The sequence below is a fragment of the Larus michahellis genome, chromosome 2 (genome assembly GCF_964199755.1).
Source record: "Larus michahellis chromosome 2, bLarMic1.1, whole genome shotgun sequence".
Taxonomy (NCBI): Eukaryota; Metazoa; Chordata; class Aves; order Charadriiformes; family Laridae; genus Larus; species Larus michahellis.
This window is the reverse complement of record NC_133897.1, coordinates 53973529-53988141: the sequence shown is the minus strand read 5'-3', so window position 1 is coordinate 53988141 and position 14613 is coordinate 53973529. Positions and strand designations below refer to the sequence as shown.

General features: G+C 41.9%; 1 protein-coding gene across 1 annotated transcript in view; it reads left to right on the top strand.

The window, feature by feature from the left end:
• The first annotated feature begins 2885 nt into the window (after nucleotides 1-2885).
• The window catches only part of NPSR1 (neuropeptide S receptor 1), a 98647-nt gene continuing 86919 nt past the window's right edge, over nucleotides 2886-14613 (top strand). Inside the window, exon 1 of the mRNA XM_074573492.1 lies at nucleotides 2886-3419. The gene's annotated coding sequence lies outside the window, so the exon portion shown is untranslated. The remainder of the gene's footprint in view (nucleotides 3420-14613) is intronic.

The following is a 14613-nucleotide window of genomic DNA, read 5'->3' as shown; positions in this document are numbered from 1 at the left end:
CTGGTGTGTGCTGTGCAGGTCTCTCTGTGCTCCCGTGGGTTGGCTTGGTGATTGGACAGGGATGAAGAGGGATGTAGGAAAATAAATGTTTCTCCAGTCACCTGTGCCTGGTCCTTCCCAGTTGGGAAGGGCTTCACGGGAGCTGCACAGGGTTGTTAAAGCAGAGACTGGCACACTTCCCCCACGGTACGGTTCTGGTTTAAGCTAACTTTCTTTCTTGTATGCTTTTTAGTGCAGACAGTATTAATTTGGAGAAAACTCTTTCATGAAATGTTTCTCTGCTTTCCATTTAAAGACTCCTTTTCAGATACTATAATCCTGCCAGACACTGGCAGTTTAAAGGACAGCTTATTTTCTTGCCTTCAAAACAGGCTGATGGATATTTCCTTAGGGAATACTGCTAGGAACTCCCTGAGAAAAGCAGGAGGTGGGAGGGTGGGGTTGGGGGTGGAGGAGAAAGCCAAGTGGCATGTCAAAGTTGGTGTCTCCAACAAATCCTAGCTGTCCACAGGCATTCGACTACCTCTATGCTGAGACTGCAGACTTGGCATGGGAAAAGTCCCCTTGTTTCTTTTCCCCCGCCACGGTTTCTTTGATACTCAGCAGTTTAGAAACGTCTTCTCGTAAAATCCTACCTATAATTTTTTTTCCTGATTACACGCACCAATTATGACAGAAGAATTGTGAAGAGCGTTGGGTAAATATAAATTTGGAGAGGAAATTAAATACAGGCTAGCTGGGCTTTGATTCCCAAAAAGTCTTTTAATATGTTCATCTGTTTCACCACTTACCGAACCTGATAATTTGATCCCAAGTTATATGTTTTCTTGGAGTGCATCCTACTGCAGACTTTGTAGAAAGCTTTGCTTTGCAGCAAAGCTTGTGCGCAGCATTCTGACAGACATCCTTCTTTACATTCAAAATAAATACAAATGGACAATCTTTACTGAGCCACCATTTTAATAGTGTTACTTGGTGACCCTACCTGTGTCTCACCAAGTCCTGGAACTATGCATAGCCACTCTAACGGTATTAGTTGAAAAAATCTTAGGCATACAAAAAAAAAAAAAATCAGTAAATTAACAGTTCTGCCATACAGAGGGTAACTTTGCTTGTGTCCCCTATGCGTTACTGTTGTTGACAGATAAAAACCAGGATTTTCAGACCTGATGAGTGCTTTCTGAATGATGTGGGTTGCATTTAGGATGACATTTTAAAAGGACTGAATTCTTAACATTTGGCAGTGCTTCTTGGAGAATTAGACTGTTCCCAGGTATCTCAGGCTGAACATGGGCAACAGAAGTATCCAGTTTCCTACAGGTTTCTCAGACTGACATCCAAATTTCCTTTGCGGAAAGCTTTCTTCTCTCCCTTGTCCTTCTACAGTGGCTTCTGAGATGTGAAAGAGACATATTTTTTTTTCAGTCTTTTGGGTACTTATTGTCATCTGGATGATATTTGGTTGGACCCAGTGTCTTGAATTTGCCTTGTTATGTTTTTATTTGCATTCTCAATATTTTGTAAATAAACCCATGCATTTCTTTTTTAGAGCAGCTATTTTAAGAAATTTTATCGCATGGTGCGCAAAGGGACACATGGCCCTGCTGTGCAAGTAATCTCGCAAAGATGTACTAGCAAATGCATTTATAGCAGTGGTGTTCATGGAGGACCCTGAGAGCTGTGCCAGGGAGCAGAAGTCATCCGTATGAACCATCTGGAGCAAGTCCCTGACTGTGAGTGATGAGTACTCAACACAGCGATGGGGAATACATGCAGGTCCCAGTGTGTTGCCTGGGTCTGGGGCGTCATGGGGGGCTCCAGCATGGGACATTGGGCACCTCCATGGGGATGGGGATGTGCTGAGGCTGGGCTGTGACATCAGCCCGTGGGCTGGGGACAGAATGAGCGGGTCCCACAGCTGGGTAGGGCTGTGGGGAGCTGGCGACTGGCACTGCTGCACACTGGCACTGCTGCGCACTGGAGTGTGGGGTAAAATGGGGTCCTGTGCCAGGGGCAGGGGTGTCCCCAGGAGAGATCAGGCAGGGACAGAAAAGGCTGTTCCTGCCCTCAAGGCCCTGGCAGCAGCTCTGATGTTAGCAACACTCACAGAACCATCAATAGTTTGGGATTTATGGATGTTTGTGGGTAATATACTGGCAGGAAATGAGCTTGAAATTTGCTAAAGAAGTTGGCCACTATTAATAACTTCCCTTGATCAAATTAATGCATTTCAGGATGACAAGCACATGGTATTCTCTCCTTGGAGACCATTCTTGGCAGGGGATAGATGCATGTAGCCACAGTCTGTGTGTGTGTGTGTGTGACAGGACAGGATGAAATAACAGTGATGAGCTCCTTATATGTGGCTATATTTGTATCCCCTTGCTTAAATGAATAAGCCCTTACTTCTGCTTTGAATTTGGCACATTGGTGCTACTAAAAGTACCTTATAATGCTGCCCTTCTGAGTCTTTCTTCTAAGGATTATCAGGCTGTACTTCTTGCTCCCAGCTGTTGCTTTTTTCTGTACTGCCTCACCCCAGAAACAGCTTTGCATTCGTCTCTGGTGCACCCACCAGACCGTACATTCATCCCCCTGAGCCTTGTGGTCCAAAAAGTGACACAGCACAACCTGAAAAGATGCTCAGAGTTGTCCATAAGTGAATTGGCTGACTTAAATAGATACAGTCTTCTCAGTGTTTGAAGACTTCAGGCTGATCTTTAGCAGTTCACAGTCATGTATTTTTCAGCTGGGGCCAGAACACGAGCACTGTGATTCATTCTACCCAAAGACAGACGTTTTAATTGATTGAGGGATGTTAGTTCAGCTATTTCGATTTTATTGCTTTGTGTTTATTCATTTTCCTCACTGGTTTCCAGCCAGGCGTGGAAGAAGAATTGCTCAAACTGCAGAAGATTCTGCATTATGTTACCTCCAGAAGAAACACCACATTTCTGGCAAGCGAGTAAATACATACAATATTTTTAGCCCTGTTTTGCTGCCTTAAGAGGCACAGATGCATTTGAAGAAATATCCAAATGTTTCAAGCCATAGTTGCATTCCAGCCCTGAAACTTCTGAAAGTTCACAGCGATGAAACTAAGCAGTAGAAGGAGGCGCCTGAGAAGCCCAATATTTGGGTTGACCTGGGCTGTCTGCCTGCATCAGTAAGTACAGCGAACCAGTAAGGAGTGGATCTATAGAGCAAACCAGCTGGCACTGAAAACCCGACATCCAAGATACACATATTTCAGGGGGATTTACTTTGGATTAGTCTAGTCTGGTCCTGTGGAGTCCACATCCGTCAGCGACTGGAGTGCCACAAGGGCAGATGTGGAAAGCTTCTTCCAGATAATTTTCATTTCAAAGGCAGCCAGTTTGTATTCTCCAAGACTGCTCAGCTGTGTGAACCAAAACATGGTAAGTGGGGACAATTGGGAGGTTCGCTTCAAAAGGGCACTCTTGATCTGAACAAAAAGGCTAACATAGGTGGACCTGTAATCTTTCCCAGTCTGTCCTGGATTTCTAGTAAGTAGTTCAGAAAGCCGCACCACAAATCTGAGAGCTCTGCAGAGGGCTCACATTTATTTCTTATCACAATGCTAGCAAAGGTAATATTTTTCCCGAGCTAAATGTCCAGCTGTGGCTCAAGTGGTTTATTTAACTGGTGATAAAACCCATTGTGTGTGTTGGGGTTTTTAAAAAGACTATTTTGCTGCAGTCTAGCAGCCCACACAGGTGGGTTGCTTGAAAGCAAACTTACTGGTTTTATTCAAGTATCATTAAGGGCACGTGAAAACTGAAGGAGTTTCTTAAGATACACAGGGAAGAGAATCTGCATTTAATGAAATTTGCCAGAGGAAGAAAATTAGGGCTTATGTTTTTTGTTGTGCTGTTTCTGCAATGAAATTGCCAAGGGTGTCGTATGGAACTGTGATCCAGAAGGAAATGGGTCAGTTTTAATTGTGTTTTCCCGTGGAGAAGAAGCACAAGCTCAAACACCTACCAGCATTTCTTGAGTGAAGCTTTCATCTGTTTTATACTGTGGTGGTTTTTTTTCCCCAGCTGAAGGTGAATAGATGTGAAGTACAGACTTTCAAGCATGTAAGAGCTGAGGGAGGTGAATGGGATGCAAGGGAGAATGTTTTTATGCCGAGCTTGCTAGAGTTTTGTGCATGATTACAGAAGTTGTGTTCCTTGTGTGTCGTTGTCTGGGTGGTGGGAGGAAGCTGAAGTCACTGATCAGGATTCAGAATGTAAAATCATTTCCCTACTGGAAGTTCAGCGGGGTTTTGCTAATGATGTCTGTAAAGCCGGAATCTCATGCAGAAAATTCGGATGGTTCAGTCACCCTATGGTGACTAGAAAAAGGTGAAGTTAGCTGGGAAAAAAAGCAACTGAGATAATTAACCTAGTTTCAGGGATGGCTTTTCAACAAAGACAGGGAAGGAGTTTAGGTCATAGGGCAAGACTCTGTAAGACCTTATCTGGACAACTCTATAAACTTCCACCCTTTCCTCTCGAAAGACAAAGTCAGATTGGAACAGTCACAGAGGGGTGATGAGGGGAACAGGGACCCTAATGTCCATATAGAGGGTATTAAAAGAGCATGGTTTGGTTAGCCAAATGAAGTAAAAACTTGTTGGAACATGACAGCTGTAAATACTCAAGGCCACTAACTTCCCAGTCAGAAGGACAAAGTTAAGTGAAGTGACAACAGTGGCACATGAATAAATGGATATTCAAAAGCCATGAATAAACTAACGTGCAAAAAAAATCCATGAATAAACAAACATGCAAATTGGATTACCAACCATTAGAAGGATGAGGTTCTGGACTGGCCTTCTGTAGGCACTGGGGACAAAAAACCACTGTGTCTAAGACAGCTAGATAATGTTTTCTGAAAGGAATAGCATGATGTTGTGCCTGTAAGAGGAGGGGACAGGTTACAACGACCATTCAGGATGTCCCTTCAGATCCTATGTTCTGATACAGAACTGTTGGAACACACTAAAGAAAAGAAATGGAAAATTCAACTCACCTAAAAGCACATATTTTTATAAATAAATAAGGAAATAGATTTGGGGTCTTCCTTAGGATCATGTTGTAAATGTCAAATACCATCAAAGTAAAGGCAGTGTTGTGTTCTTTACTGACAGAAGTGCATTATCCAATACAGAGGTCAAATAATGATTATGTTCTTGCCTGTACATTAGGTTTGGATATATTGCACCTGTTTTCAATTGCCTGGAATTTTGCTTAAGATGCAAAGCATGCTGTAATGATGCTACGTGTTCCTGTAAAGAGGAAGGCTAATTATTATAGCAATATGGATGAAGTAATGGAGCGTGACTGTCAGGAGTGTAACTGGTGAACAGGCAGATAACAGACTAACGACTGAGATTTTGTAGTCTGTCAGAAATCCAAGAGTTCTACGTGAGATGCCTGCAGTATTGTGAGCTGGGGATGTGAAGGCTGGAAATGGCCAAATACAACAATCGAAGACACATGGTTTAAGTTGAACACAGGCTGCTGGTAATGACTGAGGCTCGACTGTGTGCTTAATGAAACGAAGCCTTTTAACTAGTAAGAAAGTACAGGAAGCAGTGTTTGAAGATTTTGTATGCAGACAGGAGCTATGTTCTGGCTTCTTCTCTCTTCGATAGCTATAGCTGGACTCACCTGGATGCTGTTTTATCAACGAAACATGCTAGATGCTGTCCAGACAAGGTCTTACAGGTAAAGAAGATCTTGAGGGAAGACTGTAGTTAAAGTGGTCTGGGAGTGTAGGATCCCTTGTCAGGGAGAGGGACAGATAATTAGTCTACTAATTGTGGCTGGTGGGCAAGCACTTGTGGTACAGCCCCTGTTATGCAGTTTCTGTGGCTCCAAGGACTCCAGAGCACCAAGAGACACTGTAGAAGAGAGAAATATATTCAAAAGGGCAACTTTATGTTCATTTAGTTTAACAAGAGTAGATTACTGTAAAAGATGGCTTTCCTTCCTGCCCCACGATACCTGCAGTGTCTTGCGCTCTTAGTGTCTTAAGGGAAGAGTAACTCAAAACACACGTGCAGCGCAGAGAACGTTGTACAATATTAATCTATATCAAAGAAGTCTTTCCATGATCAGTACCATGGAAAGAATTAAAAATAACTTTTTACCTTCTGACCCAAGAGGAAATACAGTCTAGCATGTTACATTGCTCACAGATAAGACTTGAGTGATTTAAGGATAGCACAAACCAACTCAGTAAATCTGTTAATGAAAGCACTCCTTTGATTAAAATTGCTCAGTAAAGTGATCATGTGGAAATTTTTATGCGCAGCATGACTTGCAAAAAGCAAACAAAAAGATAAAAACCTTTTGTCCGATATTGGTTTCAGATGAGTGTAGTGCAGGACCTCAGCAGGTACAAGTTTGAATGTGGTGGTGTTGTCCCAGTAGGGCCAATGCAGCTGTTGGGCTTTGACAATGATATTGCAGTGGTCTTTTGTCTGGGGGTTGTTCCCTGAGGCAGGGGGGCAGAAGGCCCCTGACGGAATGTATTCCCAAAAGGCTGTTGGAGGACCCAGAGAGGGAAGAGAGCAGCTGGAGAAAAATCCAGATGGGAGAACGGGTTGGGCTGTGCTAAGAGCCTCTGGTCCAAACCAGAAAGAAACGCGTGTGTGTGTGTGTGTCTGTGTAGGGCAGAACCTCTCAGATACATAAAAAAAACCCCATCAAAACTATTTTACGATTGAAAGTGGGTTTTAGTGATTTTTTTGTTGTTTTTTTCTTTTCTTTTTTTTTCTTTAATAACATCTAGCAAAGAGTACTTTATACAGCTATGCTAGGAGCGACAAATGGAATGGGGGGAGTGATGTAGAAAAGCACATGGACAACCTTTGCCATTCGGGGGGCAGTAAGGAGGGCATTTTCCACTCAATTCACTTCCTTGGCCACGCAAAGGTAGGAGAAATCTTGTGTACAGCCCTGGCTTTTGAAGTGGAAGAACCATGCACAGATCAAGACCACTGTGCAGCATCTCAGACTTCTTACTGTTATTTTTAAAAAAACACATTGCTACCCTTAATTCAGTTCTGGGGAAATCTAAGCAGACATCGCTCCTGCCTCTGGTTAATTCATAAAATGATACTTGCAGTGTATGTTACAGCAACAGTTGAGCTGCAGTCAGGGAGAGAATGGAAAAAACCATTCCCCGGGAATGGTCTTTGAGATATGACAGTGATAAAGTAAAGAAACAAATTCAGTAGTTAAATGAGGGAACCAGAGCAGCAGTCTGCCAATGTGAAGACTCACTCAAATACATCAACCTGAGAAATCTGCTGCACTTGTCTTTCTTTCAAATCCTAAGTAACTTCTTCCTTCAACAACTCATTCTCAGTTAAATCCATATCTAAGAAAGATACTGCAACACAAGCTTTGTATTTCATGATCACTTCTTTGTATTTCATAGTCACTATAACAAAAAGTGCAGCAAATGACCTCCTGTGTCCGCTTCTAAATTTGGTTGCTCTAAGTGTTTACAAATCAGTATCCTGCAAAATAATTGACCCTATACTGTTAGGACTTGAAGCTTTGACTAAATGTTGAAAATTACTAAGACTTGAGATGGATAAGAATAGTGACAATGGTCATCCCCATCATCAGAAATTAAGGGAAGAGAAATTTTACTGATTGAGCATTTTGCCTCAAGACCAGGAGGAGTAAGATGCCATAAATGTGTTCTTGCAGGACAGAATGTTCTCTGGGCATTAAAAATGATGCATTTAAGGGGAGGTGTTCTTCCTTTAATGTTCAAATTTAAAATTAGTGCAACCTCTCCTGTAATTCTTAAGGCGTGATATGTGTGTCTCATTAAAAATAATAATTGTGAAATACCATACTGTATTCACTGCAGTGGTTTCCTATGTTCCCTTCTGTCTTTGTACACCTTTGGTTGGGCAGAAGCAATCATGTCCGATAGATTGTTCATGTATCTTGGTGGCTGTAACATGCATTTTGTTGGCTCCTGTGTGTGCATCCCTGTGTGTATATATTGGGTGGCCTGTTGTTGCCCAAGAAAATGGAAAATCATTTCAGCAGAAAAAAAGCATTCTCCTTTGTGGGTCCTCTGAAATGCTACCAGTGCTTTCTACAGCTGGTGTGAATGAAGTTGTAGGATCTTAATGTCTTGGACACGTCCAGCATTCTGCCACATGTGACTGCAAGTTGTCAGTGGACTCAAAAGTTAAGGGGAACTGGAAAGATAGTGTGATTACACAGGTTTTGTTTTTTTAGAAAAGCGGCTAAAATCCCTCTTAGTTTGTCCTACCAATTGACATTCAAATTAAAGTATGTCTAAGCAACTCTTTGAGCCTATGGATTTCTCCCATATAAAACACCTGACTGCCACACAAAATGACCTGAAGCACTTATCCCCAAACAGAAATGAGCATTGGATTGAAGGATTTACGATGGTGCTGAAGACTGCTAAAACAGCAACAGACTCTCCAATGTGAAGAGTGCTATGGGGAACCTAACGGTATTTTATTAAAACGTCAGCTGTAACCGTTGGGTTGTTTCTTCTCCTGAAACTTTATATATAACATTGAAAAAAAGATGAAGAGCAAACACTGTATGAACATATGCATTTCATCAGATTTGTATAGTGGTCACAGATAGTAGTCCTACTTTCAAATTTGGGCAATGATAGCATGAAGTTTTGTCTAACACACACATAAATGAAAACAGACATCCTTTGCTCAGAAAACAAAAATAATGACATCACTAAATCAATGTTAATTGTACCTGACCTTGAAAGTACAAATGAAGAACTGGAATTTTTTTCTTCTGATTTTGATATTTCATGAACTCTACAGAGATCTGGATGGAGCAATGCTCTGAAGAAAAATCTGACCAATGCATTGCAGATGGACCAATCTCAATAAACAAGAAACCACACTAACTCTCTGGGGCCATCACTGAAATGGCGTGACTTGTCAGCATCAAGTAGCAAAAAATTGTTCTGTCTAGCCTAGCTATGTACGTACGTGTTGCTGTCATCTAGTCTTATCATTCTTTCTGAGGTCTCAAACAATTGAGCAAATAAATAAAAAAGTTATATCAGGCTACTCAAGTAATCTATGAATTTCTCAAATACAATTTTAGTTGCAAAAGTCTCGTAACCCATGAAATTTAAAAATAGTCAAAAGACCTCTAATATTTCCATTTTAAATTCCATCTCATTTTGTTGGTGGATTGCAAGGGGACTGAACCTGAATCCATTAAATATGAATGAACTAAAGCCTGAGTAGAACCTAAATAAATTATGATTGAACTCTTTCCTCACTTCTGAGAGGCTAAGCCATATTTTATAAGCCCAACCTCTGGATATCTTAGCTCAAGGCATCCTGACATCTATTGCTCTCCAGTGGAAACTGTTTACGTCATTGACTTCAGCAGAGGTGAGGTGTCTCGTGTGTCCTGCACTTCTGTAGTGCCACCATTCAAAGCTCTCAGAGCACTTAAAAAACTTGTATAACTTTCACAAAGGCCTTGCCCTGTCAGAGTTCATAAACATGTCTTTGCATTTTCACTGAAGCCAATGGGACTTTGTGTATTTTGAGATTCCATACTTGTAAGTTCTTTGCTCAATCATACCCAGACCCCCTGGGTGTGAAAGGAGTTTGTTCCATTTTTTTAATTTTAGTTCTTTAAAATCTGGGCTTGCTTATGGCCCTTAGGTGGGAAAGCTGCAGAGCTCCTGTCCTCTTCCCTCCAGCTTCATTGTAGATTGGGGAGCATAGAGACGTTTTCCCTCTGAACACCTGAGACAAGTGACTAAAAACTTGCACAGCCCTGGATCATAAGCACAGCTAGTTTGGTAGACTGTGGCAAGAGAAGGAAGGAAGCTCTTGGAAATCCTGAATCTGGGTTCTTCCAGCTCATTAGGGAGCAACATGCCAAAATGTTGGACAGAGAGTAGTAGCTGTTGACTTTGTGTTAAAGCAGTGGTGACAGACCGGCAAACATTTTTGTCACATTCTTTTGCCCATAGTAGGGTGGGAGGAGAAAGAAATAGAGGGGGGAAAATATCAGGAAAAAAGCAATATTCCATTGTAGAGAAATGATGAAAAGGTTGTGCTTGCCCATTGTAGAGAAATGATGAAAAGGTTGTGCTTGCATCTCAGCAACTTATTTCAAGATTGATGACTAGCTGGAGGGGAGCTGTTGACTTACAGCAGTATTTGACTATTGCACTGAATTTATGTTACTTGGCAACGGTAACATGCATTAACTAAAAGTGCAGCACACCTCCCAGCTGGTCCAGCCTGCATCCCTTCAATCATGCAGACCAATGTGTGAGGCAGAGGTCGTATCTGTGGCCTCTACCAATTCCCTTGTAAAATTTTAGTGCAGCTGCTTCTTACAAAATTAAGGGTTATTTTAACTATATTTCTTTTCCAAAAATACTTGTCATAAGACAGGGAGGGCCCTTGTTTCACTTTCGAGGCCATGAAATACTTAGCACATCTGGTTTTATTATGTCTCTCTGCAGGGCACAAGGCACTGTGTTACACTAACTCTGTCAGGATGGAGCTGGGGTTTCACGTGCTTTTGCTGCCTTCCAGGAATTTGTCCTTTCCATTGCAGGTGGGGAGCCAAATGTTTCTGTTGGTGTTAAGGGACACTTGTATATGTATAAAGAAAGTAAGAAAAAAAAAAAAAGAATGCTAACTAGGAATAGCTGATCTTTACCACTTTGTTCAAAAGATTTGTTCAGTGAACTCGTCCATTTTTATTTTAGATCAATTTGCTTAGAGGATGTCTTTTTAAATTTGCTGTCTAAGGAAATGAACAACAAGCAAGTTTTAAAAGACCCACCAGCATGTTTGGAGCTTTACCAGGGACCGCTCGGAGCAAAAAGGAGGAAAGGGGCCCCACGGGTCTCCAGGTGACTCTCCAGGTAAAGCAGGATCCCTCCACCACCCCTCCATTCCTCTCTCTGCGTGTGGCAGCCCACCTTTGCTGGCTGCCAGTTGCCCACCAAGTCACTCGCTTATTCCCTATCATCAGCAGAACAGGTGGAGAAAATACGATGAAAAAGATCATGGGTCAAGATAAGGACAAGGAGATCACTTACCAATCACTGTCATGGATAAAACAGACTCTACTTGGGGAACAGTAATTTAATTTTTTGCCAATTAATAACAGAGGATGATAGAGAGAAATAAACTACAACCACCTTCCCTGCGCTCCCCACCCCATTCTTCCCAGGGTCAACTTTACTCCTGACTCTTCCACCTCATCCCAGCTCCTTGAGTGGAACGTGGGGATGCGTAATGGGGGTTGTGATTGTGGATAACCTTTCATCTCTGCTGCTCCTTCCTCCTCACACATTTCCCCTGCTCCAGTGTGGGGTCTCAGCCATGGGAGACAGTCCTTCCCAAACTGCTCCAATGTGCATCCTTCCTACAGGGTCCAGTTCTTCAGCAAAAAACTGCTCCAGTGTGGTAGGTCCCCCATGGGCTGCAAATCCTGCCAGAATACTCTCTGACCAGAGTACTTCGAAAACACTCTTGGAAAGCTGTTGGAATGATGTGCCCTTCTGTCTCTCTGCTGTTGGTGGGAATGCACTGCTTGAAAGGACAAGTGAGTTACATCTGTCACTTCAGACTGGTTCCGTGTGGCATTTAGGGCTGTATTAAAAATATGTCCCCTTGAAGAGAAGAGGAGATAAAATTCAGGAAATTTAAGAGGTGATGGTTAGAGCAGCTGATAGCATCCACATCAGAAGTTTAAAGTGACTGGACAGAGGGAATAAATACCCAAAAATCTTCCACGAGATGAAGAAAAGGGCTACCTTGCCTCTCAAGCAGTCCTCATGTGAAAACTTTTGAAAACTATTTAGTAGAGTTGCAAGCTTAAAGAGGAGGAAAATCAAAGTTGAAATGTAGCAAGGAATGCAGAGCGTTAATATTTCCCTCTCTTGTGCCATTACATTAACATATAAATAAACTACTTACTGATTGATTTTCTCATATCAGTGCATTTGGAGGAAATGGAAAAGGAGAGAATAATGACAAAACATTTATTTTGCGTTTGATTTACAAAATGAGAAAACTATGTAACAGATTAATAAAACATTGTTTCAGCTATAATTAACTTAGCTAAATTTGCATGACAATACAGTACAACTTAAATGCTCTGCATATACCTTAAACATTTCATAGAAGCTGTGCTAAGGCACATGGAGGACAGGGAGGTGATTTGAGACTGCCAGCATGGCTTCATCAAGGGCAAATCCTGTGTGACCAACCTAGTGGCCTTCTATGGTGGAGTGACTACATCAGTGAACGAGGAAAGAGCTACAATGTCATCTATCTGGAGTTCTGTAAGGCCTTTGACACAGTTCCCCACAACATCCTTCTCTCCAAATTGAAGAGGTATGGATTTGATGGGTGGGCTGTTTGATGGATGAGGAGTTAGTTGGATGGTCCTATCCAGAGTGTAGCAGTCAATGGCTTAATGTCCAGATGGAGATCGGTGACAAGTGGTGTCCTTCAGGGGTCCATATTGAGACCAGTACTGTTTAACATATTCATCAATGACACAGACAGTGGGATCAAATGCATCTCAGCAACTTTGCGGATGACATCAATCTGAGTGGTGCAGTTGACATGCCTGAAGGATGGGATGCCATCCAGAGGGACCTGGACAAGCTTGAGAAGTGGGCTTGTGTGGACCTCATGAGGGTACTACATCTGGATTGGGGCAACCTCCAGTATCAATACAGGCTTGGGGATGAAGGGATTGAGAGCAGCCCGCCAAGAAGGACTTGGGGGTAGTGATGGATGAAAAGCTGGACAATGTGCACTTGCAGCCCAGAAAGTCAACTGTATCCTGGGCTGCATCAGAACAAGTGTGGCAGCAGGTCAAGGGAGGTGATTCTGCCCCTCTAACTCCACTCTGGTGAGAACCCACCTGGAAGACTGTGTCCAGCTCTGTAACCCTCAGCACTGGAAAGACGTGGACCTGTTGGAGCAGGTCCAGAGGAGGGCCACAAAAATGATCAGAGGGCTGGAGGACCTCTCCTATGAGGACAGGCTGAGAGAGTTGGTGGGTTGTTCAGCCTGGAGAAGAGAAGGCTCCAGGGAGACCTTATTGCAGCTTTCCAGTACTTAAGGGGGTCCTACAGGAAAGACAGGGACAAACTTTTTAGCAGGGCCTGTTGCGATACAACAAGGGGTAATGGCATTAAACTAAAAGAGAGATTTAGACTAGATATAAGGAAGAAGTTTTTTATGATAAGGGTGGTAAAACACTGGAACAGGTTGCGCAGAGAGGTTGCAGATGTGCCATCCCTGGGAACATTCAAGGTTAGGTCGGACGGGGCTCTGAGCAACCTGATCTAGTTGAAGATGTTCATTGCAGGGGAGGTTGCACTAGATGACCTATAAATGTCCCTTCCAACCCAAACTATTCTATGATTCTATGAGAAGATCAACTTTTAAGCAGCTAAGGTGTAAAGCTCGACGGTTACACCGAGCCAAAGACAAGGTGCCAAAGCTACTCAGTGGAAGTTTTCTGAATGCCATTCCTATTGCTCATTCATTAAAAACTGGCTTGCATTAGAAGCAGGACTGACTGAGCAAAGAATATAAGAAACCAGAAATCTGATGATTCAATCTGAGGGACTGAATTCTGAGAATTTCCTGCTTTTTGCTTGGTTTACCCCAGAGTAAGTTTGGTATGCCAGTTTAACGTAGAAATTTGCCTTTTTTTTACAAAGAATAGATGTTTGCAATTAACTTCTGGGTACTTGACTTTATTAAGGTCCTCAGTAAAGAAAATAACGAGAACAGGACAAGTGTTGTGAAACACTAGTTTAAAAAAATGTGGCTTTTTTCCCCCCTAGGTGAACCAGGAGTACAGTGCGAAAGAGAAAAGAATGGGAAAATAAAATGCCTCCAAAACTAATGTAACAGTAAAAACCTGAAGTAAAAGGTGCTTCTTGACTGTGTTCTTATCCCAACACCGCTGGTGGAACAAGCCTTGGTTTGAAAAAAATACTGAAAATACGATGTGATTAGACAGAATCCATGTATATATTTTTTGTTTCTTTACTGCAGAAGGGTATTGTTATATAGATTTTCCTGAAAATTGCTTTCCAGTTATAAGCTTCTGAAGAAACTCATTGAAAGGAACTGGTCAGGAAGTCAACTGAAAAAGTGGTGCTTCATGATGTTAGATTTAGATTAAATTTTAAAATTATGACTAGGTAGTTTTTAAATTAATGGCAGAAATGCAGTTCTATTTTAAAAATACAGTGCCTTTTTCTGTCAATACTGTTTTCATTGTGCTCTTTCATACTCTCTCTCTGACTTTTCAGAAAGGAAAGGAGAACAAAAAAAGGAAAATGGGAGCTGAATAACAGTACATCTTGTTCTTTGGGAAAGTTAAGTGTGAGAAGTTATATACACTGTCTACAGAGATAGGCAGAGAAAAATTGTCAGGGATGTGCAAAAAACTATTGCAAAATAGCAATTTAATACATACTATAAAAATACTCAAATTTACAATTTATTTTTTTAAAAAATTGTATTACACGATATACTAGTGATGTAAC